General features: G+C 36.0%; 2 long non-coding RNA genes across 3 annotated transcripts; both read right to left on the reverse strand.

Moving 5' to 3' along the window:
* Nucleotides 1-1,413: 1,413 nt before the first annotated feature.
* On the reverse strand, nt 1,414-6,573 carry LOC126621261 (uncharacterized). 2 transcript variants are annotated; one of them, XR_007622869.1, is made up of 5 exons: nt 6,162-6,573; nt 3,168-3,227; nt 2,380-2,525; nt 2,074-2,237; nt 1,414-1,727 (listed from the first exon to the last, which is right to left on the reverse strand). It is a non-coding gene; the product is annotated as an uncharacterized LOC126621261 (long non-coding RNA). The 2 variants fall into 2 exon arrangements; XR_007622868.1 differs by having other exon boundaries at nt 1,416-1,730.
* A 195-nt stretch (nt 6,574-6,768) lies between these two features.
* On the reverse strand, nt 6,769-8,183 carry LOC126621260 (uncharacterized). The gene is made up of 5 exons (XR_007622867.1): nt 7,942-8,183; nt 7,495-7,611; nt 7,276-7,356; nt 6,997-7,126; nt 6,769-6,885 (listed from the first exon to the last, which is right to left on the reverse strand). It is a non-coding gene; the product is annotated as an uncharacterized LOC126621260 (long non-coding RNA).
* Nucleotides 8,184-22,719: the final 14,536 nt, after the last annotated feature.

The raw sequence follows: 22,719 nt of genomic DNA on the forward strand, positions 1-22,719 counted from the left end.
AGGCCAAGTGAAGAGTCCAAGAATCTCTATAATTTATTTTTTACAAGAAAACTAAGATAATTTATTAAAAGATAATTATTATGATTAAAAAATAGCAAATTATCTTAACTTTCTTATCTGACGATTAAGAACCATGTTTACTCAACGACCTCGATTGCTTGGGCCAACGGCGTAAAATCGGGTCCAAACAAAATCATAGATCAAAATTTAACCGTTGATTGTTGTTTACATTTACGCTTCATTGTACTCATCAAATTTTTTTTTTCTTCAGATTTACTTTTTTGAAAACTTGATCTATTAGAGGATGCAAGAAGATGAACGGTTTGGATCATTGATCTTATATTCAGAGTTTTACGGTTAGTAAAAATATTGCTTGATGTTTGTAAAGTTTCTACAAACTATATGACAACGACTCATATTTCAGTTAACTGTAAATATCGAAACATGATATCAAAGATCTGAACCGTTCATCTTCTTACACCCGCCAAATGATTATGCTTTGAAAAAAGAAAATTTTAAAAATGAAATTCAGTAAGAAGAATAAAGCGTAAATGACAATCGACGGTTAAATATAAATTTAAGGTTTATGAATTATAGTGTTGGATTTCGAAGCTCACCCCTTCATGAAAGTTCTAAAGTTTGTCACTATGAGTGATTGTATATTTTTTTTTCTTTACATTTTTTACACTTCTACAATAATTATTATTAATTTTGCCCTCCAATAAAAAACATTATTCATGAAGGTTTGGAGGATTTTAAAAATCTAAATGATAATGTAAGTGTAACCATTATCTACTTATGAAGGAATAATGATGAATCACGAGTGTTTATATATTCTTTCATATTTTTCATACTTGTATGTATGTATTCTTAGTTCTTGCCAATACAAATACTATATTAGTTTATTTTAATTTTGGACAACAACATGTTAAGTAAAATTTATCCTAGTAATGATAATAAGGAACTCTCATAATAAAAATAAATAATGACTAAAACTTTTTTTTTAAACTTATATAGAATAATAATACAAAACTATATATTTAATATAGAATATATTGTATATATTAATATGGCTATTGTATTTTATAATAAATCTTTTAGTAATTAAACTTTAAAATTATCAAAAATATATTTTTTCTTAACGGGTTGAAACGGGTTACCCACGTGTTACCTGCGTGTATACCCATTAAGAACCCATTATTAACGGGTCACCCGATAATGACCTGATAAGTTATCGTGTTGACCCAAAACCTGTTATTTTCGTGTCGTTTTCGTAACGTGTCACTATGTCGTGTCAGAAACTGCCAGGTCTACTCCGGACTCTCAAAATATCCTCTAAAAAATCATTAACACAATAAAAAAAAAAAATTGAACTTAAATATTTTCTCTCTCCTCCTTTCCCAAAATTCCTTTACATGTGTGTTTTTGTAATCTGATTAGAAATTATTAAAGATGATTACATGCACCACCAAATTTCAACAAAGTAACAAAGCATAACAAAAAAAAATCAAATATTTGGCTTTTGGGTAGTTGAGAAGAATTGAGATTTAATTACATGTCAAAGGCTACAGAAATTGGGAGCCCAATGGGGCGGCGAGGAGATTGAACAGATGAGGAAGCAAAGATAGCACAAATCTCATGAAGCGGAATCGAAATCACCGATCATGTTGCAGAGCACAGTTTTTTCCTTTTTGATTTCTGCGATTTCTGAGGAAGAAGTCGGGAGACTTCTATTGGACACCCAGGGTTAAAACCGTCCTTTTAATGTGTAATATACCAAAAAAGCAAGATTTGAAGAACAACTGAAGGGCAAAAATGGAAGAACATTGTTGAATGAACTGTGTTTTAGTTCATTTTCTCTTTGAAACTGTTATTGGCACTCCCAAAAATCTCATTCTATACTCCTCACAAGTGTATTTTTCTTTCCTAATATAGAAAGTTTAGAGTTTAGAATGAGATTTTTGAAATGCTAATAACAATTCCCTTCTCTTTTAGTATATACTAGCTAGTAATGCCCGCGCGTTGCTGCGGGATTACAAATTCCAAGAATAACAAATTTGTAAGTGGAAGTACCTCATTGAAAGCCTTTTGGAAGCAGTACAACACATTTTGGAACCTTTGCCTCATTCTAGTCCGGAGTGCATAATTCGCAAGCAGTTTAAGCATTTCCCAGCACCACAGAGCATCATATTTCCTAGGATTAATCAACAATGCCTCCTCCAGCTTTGAAATAGCAGCTGGGCAAATAAACACAAATCCGCATTTACAGATTTTCACTTCACTCCGAAATAAATAATTAATAAAAATAACATGGAGAATTTCTATGTCTAAATAATTAATAAAAAAAAAAGATATTTCAGGGAAATTCAAAGTTAGCACCTTGAGTTAGCTTCTTTAATTCCAGTACATTCCAAAACTAAGACAAATTGCTTTCCATTTCCTCTCATAATACAGAGGTGCAGTTTCTATTTTTCGATCAACCAAAGCATAGTCGACATCTTTTGCAGTCGCTTAGATTGCATCTCCTTACATGATTGAAAAAACAATTGGATCACAATTAACATTTGTTAACAGAATTTTTTAATCATATATCCAATCTCACAGAGAGATCACAATCAAACAGTTGTTATCTGGCGGTGAAACTTAAAAACCAAAAATGCACCTTAATGTCCTAGAGAGAACGGAATTGCAAGCAAAAGTAGAATATTGAAACAATATCGTGATAATCACGAAATAAGTTTATGGGTTTGCTAATATTGATTTATTAGGTTCCAACTTTGTCTCCATTTATCATTTTTTGTTAAACTGAAAGTGTAAACATTTAGGCACTTACCAAGAAAAAAATACTTAATAGAGCATGTAATTGCTTTAATTACATCATTCTTAAAAAACACCCTTAGGTAGAAGCTGAAAGGCTGGCATATTTCATTAGTGCATATAAGCCAATAATTTTATCCACTGATTATTTGTATGATTTGCATTTATTTAGAATTCATAAATGCAGGAAAAGATTTATAGGAACTTAAAATTTTTAGAACAATGAAAAACTATGCATGTATTGTGAACTCTATGTACAGAGATTTTACATGGCCAAAAGAAAACAAAATAATCAATAAAAGCTCTTACATGCACAGATCAACAAAGAAAATTCATCAGCATTTTCTTACCCTTTCTTTCACAAAATCTTGTCTTCCAACCAGATCCTGCTATCTAATCCACACCTTGTCCTGTACATGAAAATACACTCCAAATGTAAATTTCAAAGTTGTTTGTAATTTAAAATCATCATGCTAAGATAGGCAATCCAAGATAATGCTACTCTTTAGTCTAGATTTTAAGTCTTCAAATTCAGAAACATTTCTGGAATGAATGAAATGATCTAGGACCATCATTCAAATAGAAACTCTTGGCCCTTCATTTGATTAGATTGTGCTCTAAATTAAAGCCCAGCAATCAATTCGCAAGCCACTCAAAGTAAAATCTAAAGCAACCCACTCTAAATCTATAAGCCAAAAATCTGATGCGAAATATATAAGCACATAAATTAAACCCTCTTTTTATCAATTGTAGTAAAGTATGTACGTAGGGATCGTTCTAGGCCGGGGATTAGGAGGGATTGCTAAATCACTTGGAAACTGACTTGAAAACGTAAAAACAAAGTTTAAAACACTAACTAGACTCAAAGGATGCAAAACTATACTTTAAAACACTAAAACAAACCAAAAGACTCAAAACAACCCCTAAACACTCAAAACTACCTTAAACACACAATCTGGGCAGTTTTGGGACTCTAACACAAACTTGGACGAATTTTGGTTTTCTAATGAACTAAAACACTTAAAAACATAATCTAAGACAAGTTCTAATTAATATGACTCAAAGAAATAAGATGGGGTTGATTTTGGACGAAAATAATTAAATTAAGACAAAAACAAAGTAAACAAATTCTTAGACAAATTTAAGTGAATCAAAACAGATTGTAAAATGAATTTGAATGAAACTTATGGATGGAAGGCTAGCTAGGAGGTTCTTCTCCACACATGTCACATTTGCATACAAAACGATTTCCAGTTGCTTTTCGATAAGCTATGAATACTCAACGCCCCAAATTAACTGTGAATTGCACTAATTAACCCTCAGTTTTTCCACAAGTTATTGGGTTGGATGATTGCATACGACAACCCAAAACATTCCCTACAAGTTCCCTACATGAATTGCATAATAGAGATACAAGCAAGAATCATTAAGTTCTATGAAAAACATAAGCATTGACGAGGCACTCGTTACTATGATTTGCATGAAACTTATGCCAAGAATTTACTTAACGTGATTGTGACTAGCAACCTTCACTACTTGTGAATATAAGTTCATAACGATTAGGTGAAACTCCCTTATATTCTAGCGTTAAATTCATGCATGAAAATTAAGCGTGCACTCTCAACCAACATACACAAATCATTTTTTATACGATCGGATAAGTAAATTGAATTCACAACTTATGAATCACAACTGGATGTAATCAAATCATATTGCAAGTATGAACATGGTTTCGAATCACCCCCTAACTAAGAGGGATTTAGTTCCTCATACTCACAAAGCAAAGATACATAAAATTAGACATTAAAATCAAAGGAAAGAAAACACCTAAAATGCTCCAACTTGGGTAGCAAGTGCATCCAAGAATTCTCCTTTGCTTGCTTGCGGCAGATTGCTTTGTGGACGGATTTTTGGGTAGTTTTATGATGTAGAATTGATGGGGAATGGTATGGAAAGGTTTAGGGTAAGTGTGGAGGAGTGTTTGAGGGTTGGAGGGTGGTGGAGAACTAGGCAAAGAGGGTGGAAGAAGATGGAGTGGCTGTTATGTTTTCTAGGCACTAGAATGGTGTTTTTGGGGTGTTTTGCTACCTAGAGGTTGTATGGACGAATTTTCTGTGATGAATGATGAATATGAGAGTGTGAACCCTTTGCCAAGGGATGTAAACATGTATATATAGGCCCCAAAAACATTAGAGAATCAGGTTAGGTTAGGGAGAATGCACGGCAAAGAGTGTGGTGTGCAATGGTCCAAGGGTGAAAATGAAGTGATGATGCAAAGTGTGAAGGGTAAAATGGAGTGGTCTTGTAGCTAGGGGGCATGAATGATTGTGTACATTGCATAGAGATGGAAAGGGAGGTGAAAATGTGTCAATAAATGGGTCAAAGGTGCAGCAACATGTGGTACACAAGGCATGGGATTCCAAATGTGAATGATGGAGCATCAATTAGTGCATGTTATGGTTGTGAAAGTTGTATAAAATTTTGTGGGTGAAGGGAACAAGAGGTATCAAGCAATTAAGTGTAATAATTAAATGAATTGAAGCATGAAATCAGAAATTATGTAGGGGACAAGAGTGATCAAGCATGGCATGGGAATCCAAAGGGAATTCTATGTTGTTTTGCATGGCAATGAAGGCAAGTTGGGGTGACAAATTTTTGGGCTGAGTTCTTCATCTTTTGGACCATAATTCTTCACATTCTTGGTCTCTTTAGTTCTCAAATTCGTCCATCCACTTTTGCCCAAATATGTGACATGCATTCCAAGCTCCATTTTGCTCCAAAATGCATCTTCTTGCCTACTTTGTCCATAAAATCTGAAAACACACGAAAATGACTTTAAACATTAAAATAACTAAGGAAACACTACATAAATGCACAAGAACAAGCCAACTAAGTCGCATAAATATGCTCCTATCACAATCCAACATTAATAACAAAAAAGAACGATGCAAAAAGTAGAACTCATATGAAAAGACATTGAACAATAGCTTAAATCCAAAGCAATAAAGAATAATCTAATAACAAAAACCAATAAAAAAGGAGAGAGTTTAGCGACTGACCTTGAAATATAATCCAGAAAAACAAATTGAAATAATCAAATTCCAAACCAATCTCATAATTTTCATAATTTTGCAATGGAGAAGAAAATATTAGAGATACTAACATAGATTTTTTGGTTTGTATAGTTGGGAACACTTTGCAGAACTGGACCACGGGTCAATTAAGAAAACCTATTCTAAAATGCAATGTCTTTAAATCACTTAATCCCCTTATGTATAACTTAATTCTTAATAATTTAGACACGAAAACACAATTTAAAAATTGTGATAGAAGACATTACTCACATGCGATGCAATTGTCAGATGAAGAGCAACTCCTCTTTCAAGCTCATTAAGAACATGATGCAATCTGGATCCTCAATAAATCTCTTGCAGACATAGTCATGCTTCCAAACAACTGAACAGAATTGATACCAAATTGCAACAATTTCTTTAAATTAGTCACGGTAATCTATTGATGCACAAATAGAAAATTGTTGTATATATTCAGTTTCACCTTTTGCACGGAGTAGTTAATGATATCCAAGAACAATGTGAAGACATATCATGGGTTAAACTATCTATGAGTTGAAAAAACTAAGATGCATTGCACAGAGCAAATGAAACAGCCAAAAAGCAAATGAAATAACTAAGTTACTATTCTTTGTCTTAAGCAGCAAAACTCCCATTCCATCAGGTACCTTTCCACTTCTTCATATCCTCTGCAACAAAATAAACTATATCAACATCGAAGTGATACTCACCATAACATGTTTTACAGAAATCAAAGGTCCAAGATCCAATGGTAAAACATACTAAAGTAAAACAATAGCCCAAATAATTATTAAAAAAGAGAAGAGAAGAATTGACATAAACCCAACAAAGATTAAACACTTCCCCAGCTCCAAAATTTTCTTGTCATAAGCATCTCCTCCAAAGTTTGCTGAAACGACGACAGATCAGACAACGCCCAGCACGGAAACTTCACCCCGTAGTGCATCACAACTGAATCAATGGCGTATCTCGTATCCTTACACATAAATTCCAATTCTGAATCATTTAGGCTTCCAAAAAATTGCACAAAAATGCTAAAGAAAATGAACAAACAGAAACAAAGTAACACGTACATGCGAAAACTTACCCCAAATTGCTATGAAGGTTTGCTACACAATCGAGGACACGTTCACAAAGCCTTTCAAATGCTGAGATTCAACTTTCAAATATGAAGACTTTAACTCACAAAAGTTCTTTCTTAACTTTAGCCACTTCAGCTTCATAACCGGAAAAAAAATAATAAGAATAATAATTATAGTTAATTAATCTGGGTTAAGATTAATAAAAAAGCTTGGAAATTTCAGATCTAAGATCACACCTTAGGCTGCAAGTAGAATCAAAACCATGGAATTTCAAAACCACTCACCTTAAACACAGAGGTCTTCGCAGGCTTCAAGTGTAATTTCAGCAGAACAAAAAATCCCCCCAAAAAAAAAAACCTGAAAATCTAATAAAAATGAAGAACAAATATTACAAATCAGATAACCAAAATTATTAAAAAGAAAAAAATGAACATGCATCAAACACAAAACTAATCTGTAAAAGCGAGGAAATCCATTTGCAAACATGCTTTTTGGTTTCGAACCTGGAAAGTTTGGTATTTTGACCAGCACACCGAGGAATCGAAATAAAGACCCGATGAATGATGATTTCTATGGTTTAACCGCTGCGGAGCTAGCCGGAATCCACCAGGCACCAAAAACTGAAAGCTCGAAAGAAACAACGATCAGCAAAGGGAAACACAGAGACTCTAGTTCAAGTAAAATAAAACATTCAAACAACTCAAATAAAACATTCAAACAAAGTATACTGTTGAGATAAGACTTACCAGAAACCCTAGCTTTTTTGGGTTACATTTTCTTCGAATTAAATTGAAAATTTGAAGAAGGTGAGAATCGTGACGGAGAGAGAGAGAGAGAGACGAAAGGAAAAGAAAAACGAAAAAGAAGTGGAAGCAGGAGCTCCAACGATGATCAAAATTCGGTCCCGAATTGAAAAAAAAATATGTGAGAGAAAAAAGCGAGAGACAAACCTGATTCGCTTGCGGAGGCTAGGGTTCGGGCTTGAGAGAGAGCTCAAGAAATCTGTGGAAGCAAATGAAAGAGCTCTGCTTTTCCATCTTTCTTCCTTTCCCAGATGACTAACACGCATAAATTCAGCATCATTCCCTTACCAACACGCGTCCAGCATGGACAAAACCGGGATTTTCGCACCCCAAAAACCGAAGAGAAGAACAGCCGGAGGAAAAAGCCAGGGACAAAATCGTCCCACCACTAGTCATCCACAGTACCACGTGGTTGGGTTTTAGTATATAGAGATATATAATATATAATTTCTTAATTGGCTGCATGCAAAAAGCCTCCTGGACCTTGCTACCCTTCCTGTTTGTGTTGGGTTTCTCCGTGCATTTAACTCGGCCTTGCTATTTGGTGGGCTTCCTTTGTTTTAGAATTACAAACCACTTGACCAAAGTAAGATTGATGGGCACCCAATACACTTTCTAAATTATTAATTTTGTTTTTCTATTAGAATGATAAAAACTCTTTCAGGTTAAACGTCCGAACTCCGAACAAAAACTGGAGCAGACTCAAGAAAATCATAATCGGTGGCAAAGCGGCAATGGATCGTGCCATACATTCAATGGATGGTTAACTTGGACAGGTTCTTCAAGATGGAGATACTCGATAATAAGACTTAATCCCACATAGAAAAGTACCTAGGCAATCTATAAAACAAAGAGTTAGTGTGATTACTACTAAAAGTACCGAGACAATTAAAGATAAAACGCTACATCTAATATATTTGAACTTGTTCCTAGCCCAACCATGATCGACTACATATAGAAAGTGTGTGCACCAGAAAAAAGCAAACTTGTTCCTAGCCCAACCATGATCGACTACATATAGAAAGTGTGTGCACCAGAAAAAAGCAATAGTCACCATTCGACGTCAATATACAAAATATACACGTTTCTTATGTTTCCTTAGGAGAAAACAAGCATCGAAGAATCCAATCCCAAGAAATCTTCCGTGATTTTCATCAAGAAGGTTATACGAAGTTTTAACTTATATTTTTGCTTACCACTCTCAAATGATGGTGATACACAAACTTTACAATTATTATATCTTATTAGGGAACATCTATTTATCTTATTTAATCTTTTTGGTAATTGGTAATTGGAAATCTCTTATACCTAGTGACGAGTTGAAATTATACTATATATTTTACCCTAATCTCAGTAATAATTTATTAGTTATTATGTGTGAATTTTAATACTTTGAATTATATTTCTAATGTAGGACATTCGACTTCCTCTGGAGCAAAAAGTGATCAAACGGATGAATTTTGAAGTGATTCCAATAGACGTTGTTCATGAGTCTTTCGAGATGATTGTGTCAAATTTCTAGATATTTCTACCAAACCATTTGACCGTGGCAATAAATAAAGACCCAACACGCATCTTTCCAAGATTGACGTTTTTCGACGTTTTGGGTATTTTGGAGGTCAAGATGGCATATTTTGAGGAACATTCATTCTGAGGATTGTAGGGGACGGTTCAAGCTTTCAAAAGAGAACTTTTGAGACCAAATCGGAGTTGACTGGGTTGGTCAAAAGACTAATTTTCTGAGAATTCCGAATTTTAATTTAAGGAAACCTTTTATTTTTTGTTTTATTATTTTATTATGTTTCCTAGTTTTATTCAAAAACCTTTTAGGGTTTTATTTTGTAGTAGTATAAATAAAGATATTCAGCCATTAGGGTTTTAGGAAAAGAGGAGAGAGGAGAACACATTACTTAACTTTTCACGATTCAAGTTTATTTTCAAGGTGTTTTCTATCCTTGTTTTTAATAATATTTTGTTTTATGATTGTTCGTAGCTAGTTTCTTTTGCTAGGGCGAGGCCATGAGCCTTAGTAAGAATATATAGTTTTTTTAAAATTTACTTGTGATATTATGCATGCATACTTTGAATTAACTGTCTAATTGTCTTAATGCCTGATCACCATTATGATATTTAGAAAAGTAATTTGATGCAATTTTGGTTGGAAGGTTCCCTGAAATTGACGCTGGCTTCTTGAGATTAATAATTGTAATTTCGCTTGAGATGAACACCACGTCTTAAGGGTTGCATGGTTTTTTAAAGGGTTTTTATAAAACTTAATGAGTCTTTCATGTTCATATTTGATTCGAACGTCCGGACGGGTTGCATGTTAGATATACGTTCTATGTTGGAGGTTCCAAATAGAATATATCTTAGGAAAACCTAACCTTCAAAATATGCATGGGTAATTCATAAGTAATTGAAAGAAGTACGTAAGATTGTTAAGGTGACGGCTGAACCCTAAGGCTTTTACAAATTGATTTTCTTTAAATTGTTCTCTAGTTAATTTCTTTAATTGTTTTTATTTTAAAATTGATTTTTATTATATTAAATTCTAAAATCAATATTTTCTAAACTTTGTTTTAAATTATTAATTAAGAATTAGATTTAAACATAAATTATTAATTCAGTCCATGTGGAAAACAACCTTGCATGAGTATCTATACTACAACATCCTTGTATTCTTGTAAGTATGTGATTTTGAACTTATTTACATATACGGCAAAATCGCTATCACCTAGTCATATACCTCTATGCCACGTTATTGTTGATTGAAGTTTCTGCTCCTGCACGTTTTCCAAATTTCAACATGAGCTGGCTGAACTTGTGGTTCAAACAACCACGCGTTCTGGCGTTTCTCTTCTGAAATCCCGGTTACCTGCTCAACAACCAGTTATTTTAATTGTTTTCGGATTTGCTTGATGCATGCTGGACGTCAGAAACGATTCCCAATTCTGGAAGTTTCAGAAGAGACATTGCTCTGGAAACTTCTAGATATATAAAATGTATCGATAATAATGCAGATGCGTATCCAATAATTTGTTAGAACATATAGTATTGTTGGTGAAGGTATTTAACTATTAATTTCTAAATGATCTAAATCTATATCTTTCTCTTCACTCGTACACGCCCTCTTCATCTTGGGACTATTATCCCAGGTGGATTGCCAAATTTCCACATCTAAGAAGCTCGATGGTTGAAGTGTATAATAGATCGGGATCAGGATTCAGATAGTATACGATGAACCATATATATATATATATAGTAATGCAATTTTTGTAGCTGAGTTTTGGATGAGGCATGTATGATGTCACCAAGAGACTGAGCTGTAGCGGCAAAGCGTACATGGACAAGAATGTACCACTAGGTCGACTACACGTAGCCAACTCTTCAGTCGGGAACCTCAAAGATATGGATGTAATCTATATAATATCGGAATAAAATGCTAACTTCAGTTGATCACACAAATATAAAACATATGCAATTCATCTCACGTAGGCAAGTGAAGAAAACATCTAATTTCAAGACCAGAAATATACAAAAGGGACCGCATTTTCTGTTATTGACACGTAGTCAACATACTGTCAATTGCAGAATTCCTCTCTCAAAATGCATTGGAATTTTGGGGGTTTGATACGTTCCGGCGAAAGGCAGCATTCTTGGTCTTGTACAATGAGTCCAACGAATACCCAGTTATTTCATTTCTTTTGACACTCCTAACATGCCTCGTGGACCACTATAGAATCTTCAAGTCGTGGGTATGAGAGCTGCAGCATAAAATCTTCTAGTTGGCATTATCAATCCCAAAATGTATTCTGTTGGGATGGTACCTAGTCAACAATTCATCTGATGAATTCATTTTTTGTTTCTTCCCAATTTTTTTTTTTCTTTTTCTAATCAGTTCAATATATGTCAGTTGTTTTGCGCCTTCTTCGTTATTCCAACACAAATAATGCATATGACTGGCCAAGAAACTAATGAATAATGTGTATGAGTAAAGTTAACAAGTAAATACGAATTAATTCGTTTGGCCAACTGGTCGGTACATACACAGGTAATTTTGGTTTCATTCCTTAAAGAAAAAGGTTGTTTATTAAACCTTAGTGTGAGATTGATTAAATAAAATTACACAACAAAAATTAAATACAACAACGGGGTTTAATAAAGGTCATATACATTTAAAGATGACAACCTGATATTTCTATAGGTGGGGAAGAGAATGAAAGGATATTTTAAGTTATGTCGTACCCAGTGCACAAGGCTCCCGCTTTATGCAGGGTCTGGGAGAGCCGAATGTCCTTCTATAATTTGTACTATCTAGATAATAGTATGACGTTTTTTATTCCACAAGTTTTAATTTTTCAAGGAATCTTAAAACATTGCATACATTGGTTTCTATGAATCTACCGTCTCTTTTAGTAGTGTCTCACAACATATGTGGTTATTGTTTTTCATTTTCACATATTTATTTGCAATTACTCTCATCTTGGAGTTATGGTCTTCGAAATATCTTATGGGTAATGCTAGGAAGACTATCAATTTAAAGCATATTTGATAAATTACATGACATGATTGTTGATGATTGAATTATTACTTAAGTGTTGATTGACGTTCTAATTTTTCATTAGTGACACATTACATAATTTGCAAATATAGTCTAAGAAGTGATCTATAACATTACTTGTATCTTATATATGCCCATTTCAAGAATAAATATATATATATATATATATATATATTTTTTTTTTTAAATAATTTATAAGTTTAAAAGCCCTTGTCAGACTTCAAGGAATTTTGTAAGTTACCATATTCCTCGAGAAAGTTCTGGACCTTTTTTATTAGAGAAAGTTTTAGGCTTTACCAAAGAAAGCTCTTCTATATCTTAGAATAGATAATTGTAAATAAAAAACAAAAGAACGAAAGAAGTTAGTTAGGACTTGGGACTTAGAAGAGGGGTGAAGTTGGTCGAATAACGTCAGGCTTAGATATATATTCTTGCATGACAGACAATGTATGGGTTGTGTAATTACTGGTTACATGTGTATATCTTGAAGGCCACTTAACAATGTATTCTTATTTTTTATTTTTTTGGTCAAAATGTAGACTTTATTAAATACGAATAGCAACATTTACATCTTTCGCTAAAATATTAAATAAAAACTTCGAACCCAGAGCATCCCAACAGAAAACACCTCCATATGAAGCAACATATGAGACTACAGCATGAGCAGTGGCATTCCTATTCCGCTTAACAAACATGAACCTCACCCTTCCTAATTGAGATACCAACAACCCAATATCATAAATAAAGCATTCCAAAGTAGCATCAATTGCATATTCCTTGTCAATGATTCGAATAAGCTTCTGGGGGCCGGATTCAACCTCCACACTCTAACAACCCATCTCAATGCACACCTGTACGGCAACACGTAGTGCAGCAGCTCCTGCAATTGCTGCCGTGCTGAACAGCAGCCCTCCCACCCCTCCCGCTGCAAGCAGCGTCCCAGCAAAGTCTCTCAAAACCCATCCATAGCCTCCTTTACCAGTCTTCCCGCACCAAGCCCCATCATAAATGATTTTTAGCACACCAAATGCTGGCCTTCTCCACCTAACCGGCTGACCCACAAAGGTTTTTGTCTGCCCCAGCACAAGCTCGTCAGTGTCGACCCTCTCAACACCTTGAGCGACTCGAAACTCCAAATTTTTTTTCCTAACCATGTGAACCATCTCTATAGGGCCTTCCAAATTCTCCATATAACAAAGACACACTCCTGCAGTAATTCCTCTTGTCTATCCTTATCTCGAAACTGTATACAAAGACCCCTCCAATAGTCCCTAAAGTCCCTCCCTACAATAGTCCCCATATCCAACTGCAAAGAACAATTATACCAAAGCACATGGCTAAATGCACACTCAAAAAACAGATGGTGTTCCGTCTCCTCCGCCTCACCACACATTAGACATATACTATCCACATGCATCCGGCGACGAATCAAATTAACCCTCATGGCTAAAGAGTTATTGCAACAGCGCCACACAAAGAATTTGAGTTTGTTTGGCACGGCTAATCTCCAAATATCCCTCAAGCAATGATCACCGTCATCCCCTTGACTACACCCACCTCCCTTTCCTCCCAAGCTCCCCATTGGCCTGCATCTCCATAGCTACTCCATACCCGGTTCAAACAGTATAAACACCAGTTGAAGAATAATGCCAAATTATTCTATCCATGCACCCTGCCACACTAACAGGCAATCCCAGGGATAATTTTTTTCTCCTCCTCATCAAAACATGTCCGCACCAAAGTAGTCTTCCAAGCCCCATCTCTGAATCAATCAGATCCTCCACAATTAATGGCATATCACTATGTGTCGACCTTACTTTATAAGTATAAGGCCGTGGGAGCCAAGGATCATGACTAATTCGAATACTCCGACCATCCCCCACCCTCCGGCCCTGAATAATACCCTTCCTCCTGTTAACTACATTGTAGTGTTTGAGAATTGAAGGGAAAATCAAGAAGAAAGGATGAGTAAAAGGAAGAACACAGAGAGTTTAGAGAGAGAGAGAAAGTTTTATATATTTGAGGAAAATGATAACTAACTACATTTGTAAGTGGAAGTGCATTATATACTAAACAATACAAGCTTACTTAACCACAAGTAACTAATTAACCAACTAACAAATCATTTAACCACCTAACAAACATTATAACAACTTAGGGTGATGTGGCATTGATTACACAGTAACCAATAATCAAGAGACATCTGTCTTCATCCCCCCTCAATCTCAGCTAGGTTCCCAAGCTTGAGATTGCAGCAATGTGAGCATGAGATAAACTGTTGAGTCCTGCAAGTTGAGACATCTGCTTCTTATTGATCTTTGCAATATCCAAACTGGCCTGCCTTGCACCAGGTCCAGCATAGGGCTCCTCTACTATGCCTGCCAATCATGTATAAAAGTTTTTGGCACTAATGTTTGCTCATTATCCTTTTGTTTTAATCAGACAACCACAGTGGAGTAGCAGCAAACGGCCTGATCATAACATAACACACACAAGTGTACCCCATAACCTCTTTGTAGCTGTTGACCAAAAACCTCTGTCTGTCTGTCCAAATTTCTTCCACTGCCTTACAAATAAAGACACCCTGTATGCCTCTGCCTCTATCAGGAGTTTTACACAAGAACAACCTTCTATAAAGTAGTTGTAGCACACCCTCATGCCGGTATAACAACTTCTTATGGGATTACCCTTCGTGGGATTCACCGTCAACAATCTCATTCAACTTGGCTTCGGCCTTTAATATTTACAAAAACAGAAAAATTAACAAACTATAGTGTGGCATCGGCCTTAACTATAGCACCACGGGATCGCCCTTTGTGGATTTTACCAAAAACAACTTCTTTGAACAATGATATTGGCCTTCACAATTTCAACAACTGAAAAATCAACATTTATGTAGGATTACCCTTCGTGGGATTTACCGTTAACAACTTCTTCTACCCTTCGTGTAACCAGACTTACTGTAGATTCATGCTAACAACTGAGTTGGTTAGACTCTGAAATTATAGGCTAAGATAAGGGAAACATACTGCACAAACTCCTCAATAAGCACCTTCACATGAAAATGTTGAGCTGGGCATTTCGACAGACACATGAATTGCGCATAGGTCTAATCTTTCTTTCATAGCAGAGAACAGAGTACAATCAAAGAATCCAATCACACAGTTCTTCAAGCAATTAAAATCTAACTTTCAATTCTTACAGACTTATCAGACATCTTGATGAACAATTTCAACTTCAAGATTAACAATATTCAACACTGGAATCTTCAGAACATCAATCCATTGGCATCGGCCTTATCATTCATTTAACAGGAACTCATATTTCATCATCTTTCAACATATGACATCGGCATTCACACTTAATCATGCATAAAATCCCACAATATATGTCTAAGACATTTTCACAAACACCATATACGCAGAAAAGGATTAAAGATACAGAAAACAACCTGAACCCCGAAACGACGATCTTAGACCCATCAGAGTCAACCAAGATGTTTCCGAGCTTGATGTCGTCGTGGAAGCGTCTGTGACCATGGAGATACGACATGGCATTTAGCGTCTCTCTCATCTTCTGCCAGTCTCGAACCCAGAAGCTGACCATGGCGTTGAGGCTACCCAATATGCAATCAATCTTTGCAACAAACTTTGAAACAAACACCACTATCTCGAAAAACTCCGATTTGAAACAAACTTTGCATCAATCTTCACATGAAAAATTCTAAGCAGAGCAATTCGTCAAACACGTGGACTGCATCTATGTCTGACCTTTCTTCCATACCAAAGAACAGAGTAAAGATCCAAGAATTCATTGTCCCATTCCTTCAAACAGTTGGAGTGCACAGAATCATAACCTGAAGAACTCCCAAGATTTGCTATCGTGAACAAACAACCATAAAAAAAATTTGCAATACCCAATACGCAATCAAGCCGTGATGCTCGTCGCTGCCATCAGCAAGCGCAACCATCAGCTCATATGGGATTGGAATCAGTGAAGCCGCCATTTCTCCGAAGTCGAACAAGCCGAGAACTTTGCCTCGGTTCTCCAACTTTCGATCTCTTGCTTTCAATCGGGCACGAGGAGACTCATGAATTTGATCGGAAAGAAATCAACCAAAAAACAAATCAACCTAAAAGAATGATCACGGAAGCACCCAGAAGCTTATCCTAACACCTAATGAAAATTTGGAAAAGAAACTAAGCTGGAAACATATGTAAAATAATGGGAAGTGGAACCACTAGAATCCATGGCGTGAGCCTGGTGGCTCTGATACCATGTTAACTACATTGTAGTGTTTGAGAATTGAAGGGAAAATCAAGAAGAAAGGATGAGTAAAAGGAAGAACACAGATAGTTTAGAGAGAGAGAGAAAGTTTTATATATTTGAGGAAAATGACAACTAACTACATTTGTAAGTGGAAGTGCATTATATACTAAACAATACAAGCTTACTTAACCACAAGTAACTAATTAACCAACTAACAAATCATTTAACCAACTAACAAACATTATAACAACTTAGGGTGATATGGCATTGATTACACAGTAACCAATAATCAAGAGACATCTGTCTTCACCTCCCCCAGGAAGACCGTCTCCCAATCTTTGCCTCCAAAAACGGTCGATCTGGAAAATATTTAGCTTTTAGAATTTGTCCCAATAATGTACCATGATTTAGCAGAAGTTGCCACCCAATCTTTGCTAAGTAAGATAGGTTGAAGGCCAGTAAGTCTTGGAACACAAGCCTATTTGTCTTCTTACTTCACTTCATTTTCTGCCATGAAACCCAATGCATACCGCCTTTGTCCTTATTTCCCCTCCAACAGAAATTGGCGATGGCTGATTCCAACTCCTTACAGAGCCCCATCAGAAGCTTAAAACACGACATTGCATAGTTTGGCAAAGCCGTAGCGACTGCTTTAATAAGAACTTCTTTCCCGGTTGGGGAAAGAAATTGCTCAGCCCACGCATTTATCCTCCCCTCCAAAGCCTCCTTAACACCCTCAAAAACCGCCTTCTTAGATGCTCCAAAATCTGCAGTAATCCCCAAGTACTTGCCAAATTCATGTCGACCTGGAATATTAGTACATATGGCAAGTTTCCTCAATTGTTGTCGCGAACACTTTGCCCCAAAATACAAGGAACTTTTCTCCTTATTAATAATCTGTCCGGATGCTTCCGTATAACACTGTAACACCTCCATAACCTTCATAACCTCTTCCTCCTTGGCTTTACACTACTACAAAAGGGACTTATAGTGTTAGTGGGTGGTGTCGCTTTAATATAGTGTTAGTGGGTGGTGTCACTTTAATATAATGTAGTGGCGCATAAGAGAGTTGCAACACTAATTGAACATGACGTCGGATTTAGTGTCGCTTATAAGCGTCATAAAATGTCTACGTCGCTTTTAAACCGACGTAAACATTTAATGTCGTTTATAACCGACATATAATTTAATAATTTCAAATACTGGCGTCGCTTTAAACAAAACAGCGTCGCTTTTAAGCGACATAAAGTATTGGTGTCGCTTCTAGGCAACACTAATTAATTTAATATTTTTATAACCCCGAAAAAATACTATAATAATTATATATATATATATTAATTTAACAATATACCCCTAAAAATTATAATAATTATATATATATATTAAATTAAATACTAAAAATTGGTGACCATTGGATCGGCTTAAATATACATACCATTCAATTTCTTAAGTGTTATACGTACAAAATAAATAAATTTAAATCTACTTAATAAATATATATATATATACACACACACCATTGAACTTGATAGGATACGAATTCTACAAAACTAATTTCAACGATCAAACCGTCAAACTTGTTTGTATATGCTTCGAGATCGGATCAGCAAAAAATCGCAAAAAACAAACATTCAGAGATCAAGTAACGGGACGAAACTTTTCGACGGTTATGAACGTGAATTCACGATTTAATGGTTATTTTAACTCCGATTTTGATGATTTTTTACAACTGCACTCCTTGACCCTATATGAATATAATGAATTAACTCGATCTTCAATTTCAAATATTTACACTAGTGGATACCAATAAATCTTATGTTATACTTAATAAAAGTATGAATAAACTCTTAAGTGTTAGTGAATCTATTGTTTTGATGGGATACACATTCTACGAAACTAGTTTCAACGATCCAACCGTCAAACATATTTGTATATACTTCAAGATCGCATATGCCAAAAATTACAAAAAACAAACATTTAGAGATCAAGTAACGGGATAAAACTTTTCGACGGTTATCAACGAAAAATCATGATTTAACGGTTATTTTAACTCCGATTTTAATGATTTTTTACAGCTACACTCCTTGACCATATATGAATACAATGAATTAACTCGATCTTCAATTTCAAATATTTACACTAGTGGATACCGATAAATCTTATGTTATACTTAATGAAAGTATAAATAAACTCTAAGTGTTAGTGAATCTTATGTTATACTTCTTGAATATTGTTTTGCTATGGATCATTTTGAGGATGAACATGCTGAACTCCAATTCGAAGAGGAAGAAGTCGACATTGGGACAACTACCATCTCTCACAAGGCTTGAAATTGTTTCAGTATTGGTTCTGCTCTCCTTCTTTTCTTACTGTCTTTTGTGTCTTATGGTGTCTTTTATTGTATGACAGTTTGTTCAATATGCTATGGATCATTTTGAGGATGAACATGCTGAACTCCAATTCAAAGAGGAAGAAGTCGACATTGGGACAACTACCATCTCTCACAAGGCTTGAAATTGTTTCAGTATTGGTTCTGCTCTCCCTCTTTTCTTACTGTCTTTTGTGTCTTATGGTGTCTTTTATTGTATGACAGTTTGTTGTATCGAACTAGTCTTGGGTGAAAACTATGCTGATGGGATGGACAAACAATTCTCGTCGGTGCCAAGGGAGTCACCGGGTCAATTCACAATTTTCCAATCCTGAAGAACGAGCTTTAGATTTTTAACAAGTTTATGAGCTCTAGTTTCCGAATTTCCTTTTTCAAGTTTGTTTTCAATTTATGTCCATTGAGAGGTAGATTTTGGTACTTTGTGGAATGCGAGTTGAAACATTTGGTTTGTAAAATATGGATGATGATTATGTAAATTATTTTGATATAAATTTGGTTTGTAAATTATTTTGATATAAATTTTTGTAATTAATATTCATTAAAAACTAAAGACGTTTTTTATTTTTTTTATTTTTTTATTTTTAGTTAACGTCGGTTTTGAGCGCCATCATGCCAGCTGTTAATGTAGATGATGTCGGTTTAGACTGACAGTAGGTGTGATTTTTTAATTTTTTATTTTTACTTAACATCGGTTTTGAGCACCATCATGGCAACTATTAATGTCGCTTAAAAGCGACGTAAGAGCTTATGTCGCTTTTAAGCAACGCTATTGTTTATTTTTATTTTATATTACTTTACTTCTTGCGGATTAAGGGGAATAAGCGATGTCATTGCCCTTTTGTGACGGTAGTATTGGTGTCGGTTATTCAAACCGACATTGCATTATTTAATGTCGGTTTTTTACCAAATATCCGACGTTAACATGTGTTTCTTGTCAGTTTTAAAGCGCCAGTAATATCCTCTTTTGTAGTAGTGTTACAAAAAATAACCGCATCGTCTACAAAGAAAAAATGAGATAGAGGCATCGCACCTGGTGCGAGTAAGGATCCCCGTTCCTCCCTCCTATGTAATAATGCCGAAAACCCCTCAGCACAAATTAAAAACAAGAACAGGGACATAGGGTCCCCTTGTCGTAACCCTCTCTGGGGTTCAATGAATCTAGTGGACGCTTCATTAATTAACACACTATAAGATACCGTAGTAATACATTTTGCAATACAATGAAAAAACTCAGGTGGGAACCCCATAGCATCCATCATTGCCAATAAAAAACTCCATTCCACACGATCATAAGCCTTCGCCATATCTAACTTCATTGCCACCGAATCCTCATCCTCATCCTCATCTTGTTGGTGATTGAGAGAATGTAAGATCTCATGCACCACCAAGATATTATCCTGAATCTGTCTCCCAGTCAAAACGCCGACTGATTTTGACTAATAAGCTGCGGCATAGCCATCTTTATCCAATTCATCAAAAGCTTTGCAATCACCTTATAAACCACTTTGCACAAAGATGTTAGTCTTAACTGAGTCATCCGTCTCAGACTAGGCACTTTCGGAATAACCAAATGAGTGTGATTCAATTTTCGTAAGAACCTCCCAGATAACCAGAACGCCTTTACCATGTCCATCTATCCTTACCAACCACATCCCAGTATTCATGATAGAAACTTCCAGCAAACCCATCCGGTCCTGGAGACTTATCAGCTGGAATTTGAGAAATTATTTCCCACACCTCTTCTTCCGAAAATAGCCGCATTAGTTGTCTCCTATCTTCCACTGAAAGCCTAGTCTCAACACATTCCGTAATCTCCGGAACCCCACATTGGTTGCATGTCAAGAAGAACTTTTGAAAGTAGCCCAATGCAATCGCATCCACCTGAGAAGGTTCAATAAGCCAGACTCCTTAATCATCCTCCAACCCCAAGATTTTATTAAACCGCTGCCGTTTTACAGTCTGTGCGTGAAAAAATTTCATATTTTGATCCCCTTCTTTAATCCACTAGTGCATGACTTCACCTTTCAGTACCTCTCATCCTCCTTAAGTATGCACTTTAGTTCCCTTTCTTTACACCGAACCTCATTAGTTACAAACGCCGTTGTTTTATAAACACGCCGCAACTCCTTCAATGCATCAATATGGGATTTCGAATTACTCCCACTAGTCTTCCGCCACTCCTGTAAACCACAGTGCACCCACTTCAGTTTTTTAATCACCCTAAGGGCATGTGATCCCACAAATCCTCTACTCCAATTTTTCATAACAACATCGCGACACTCTTCCACCTTAGTCCACCTGGGATCATAAATAAACCGTTTCTTTCTAATAAACGGCAAAGGTTTCGTATCCAAAATAAGCATGACATGATCAGACCCCTCTAAATCTTTATGCTTAATTTTTGCCTCCGGATACACATTAACCCATCAACTTGTCGCCAAGCCACGATCTAAGCATTGTGGGATAGGGCCTTCATCCCATCTATTCCTTCATGTAAATAGGTACCTCGTAAAGCCTAAGTCAAGTAGCTCATTACCCACAATAAAATCACATAAGTTTCTCCCGCTGGCAACAGACCTATAATTTACCCCTTTTTTCTCTAAATCATCAATTATATCATTAAAGTCCCCAATAAGCAAGAATTTGTCACCAGCTGACGCAACCCTCTGAGACAATATTCTCCACTGTTCTTTTCTCTTATTATCATCCGTACTCGCATAGATCACAAATAACCTCCAATGTTCATTTAGGAGCCCATCACACATACCAACCTTGATGAAAAAGTCAGCATCTTAACAAGCAAAACATGATTATAGTTCATCCAAAAGATACACATACCACCAGCAATTCACCGTGGTTCAACAACATGCATAAAATCCATCCCAAGCCTCATTTTTAAAATAAACATAACGATAACTCCTATTTTTTATCTATAACAGAATCACTATGTCGGGAATGTGGATCCTATTCTACTCCATCAGATCGTCAACTGTTAGGTCACCCTCAATACCCTGACAGTTCCAGCATATTAGTTTCAAGGGGACTTAGGAGACCCCTTAAGGCTGGTCTTTTCCGCCTTAGAAAATAAAACTTTTTGTGGTCGATTCCGTTGGGATTCATAAATCTCTACAGACTCCACATACTCCACCTCATGCATAGAGCATTTCCTTCCTTTTTTATTCTTCATCACTGCCTCAATAATAGGAAAGATCATCCTCCATAGTCTCCAGACCTTCGCCCATTCCTTCACCCACCGTATACACCACCGACTCCACCGTGACCTCCGGACCACCTTGCTCGACCTCTCCAACTTGTGCCTCCACATTTAGATCAATTTCCACCCCCTTCTTCTGAGACACACACACAAAGTTAATTCGTGCGTCCTCTTCCAGCATTGAACAAAGGACCACATCCGTTACTCCATCCGTAAACACCCCCTGGTCCAATTAATCTCGCATCATAAGCTTGATGTCTAGCTTTCCTCGCTTCCTCCTCTTCCATTCACTACCCTTGGATGTATACAGCAAGGTTATTGCCCCTAGTATCAAACCCAGCCACCATCACACTAGCACTCTGTTGCCCTCGAGGTTGTACCTCACTCTCTCTAAACCTAGCATTGTCCCCTATTTCGTGCACTGTTGCAGACTTTAGGCTCCTTCTAAAGCCCTCCCATTCATTACTTTTATATTTCTTACCTCGCCCTGGA

This window comes from Malus sylvestris, chromosome 5 (genome assembly GCF_916048215.2).
Source record: "Malus sylvestris chromosome 5, drMalSylv7.2, whole genome shotgun sequence".
NCBI lineage: Eukaryota > Viridiplantae > Streptophyta > Magnoliopsida > Rosales > Rosaceae > Malus > Malus sylvestris.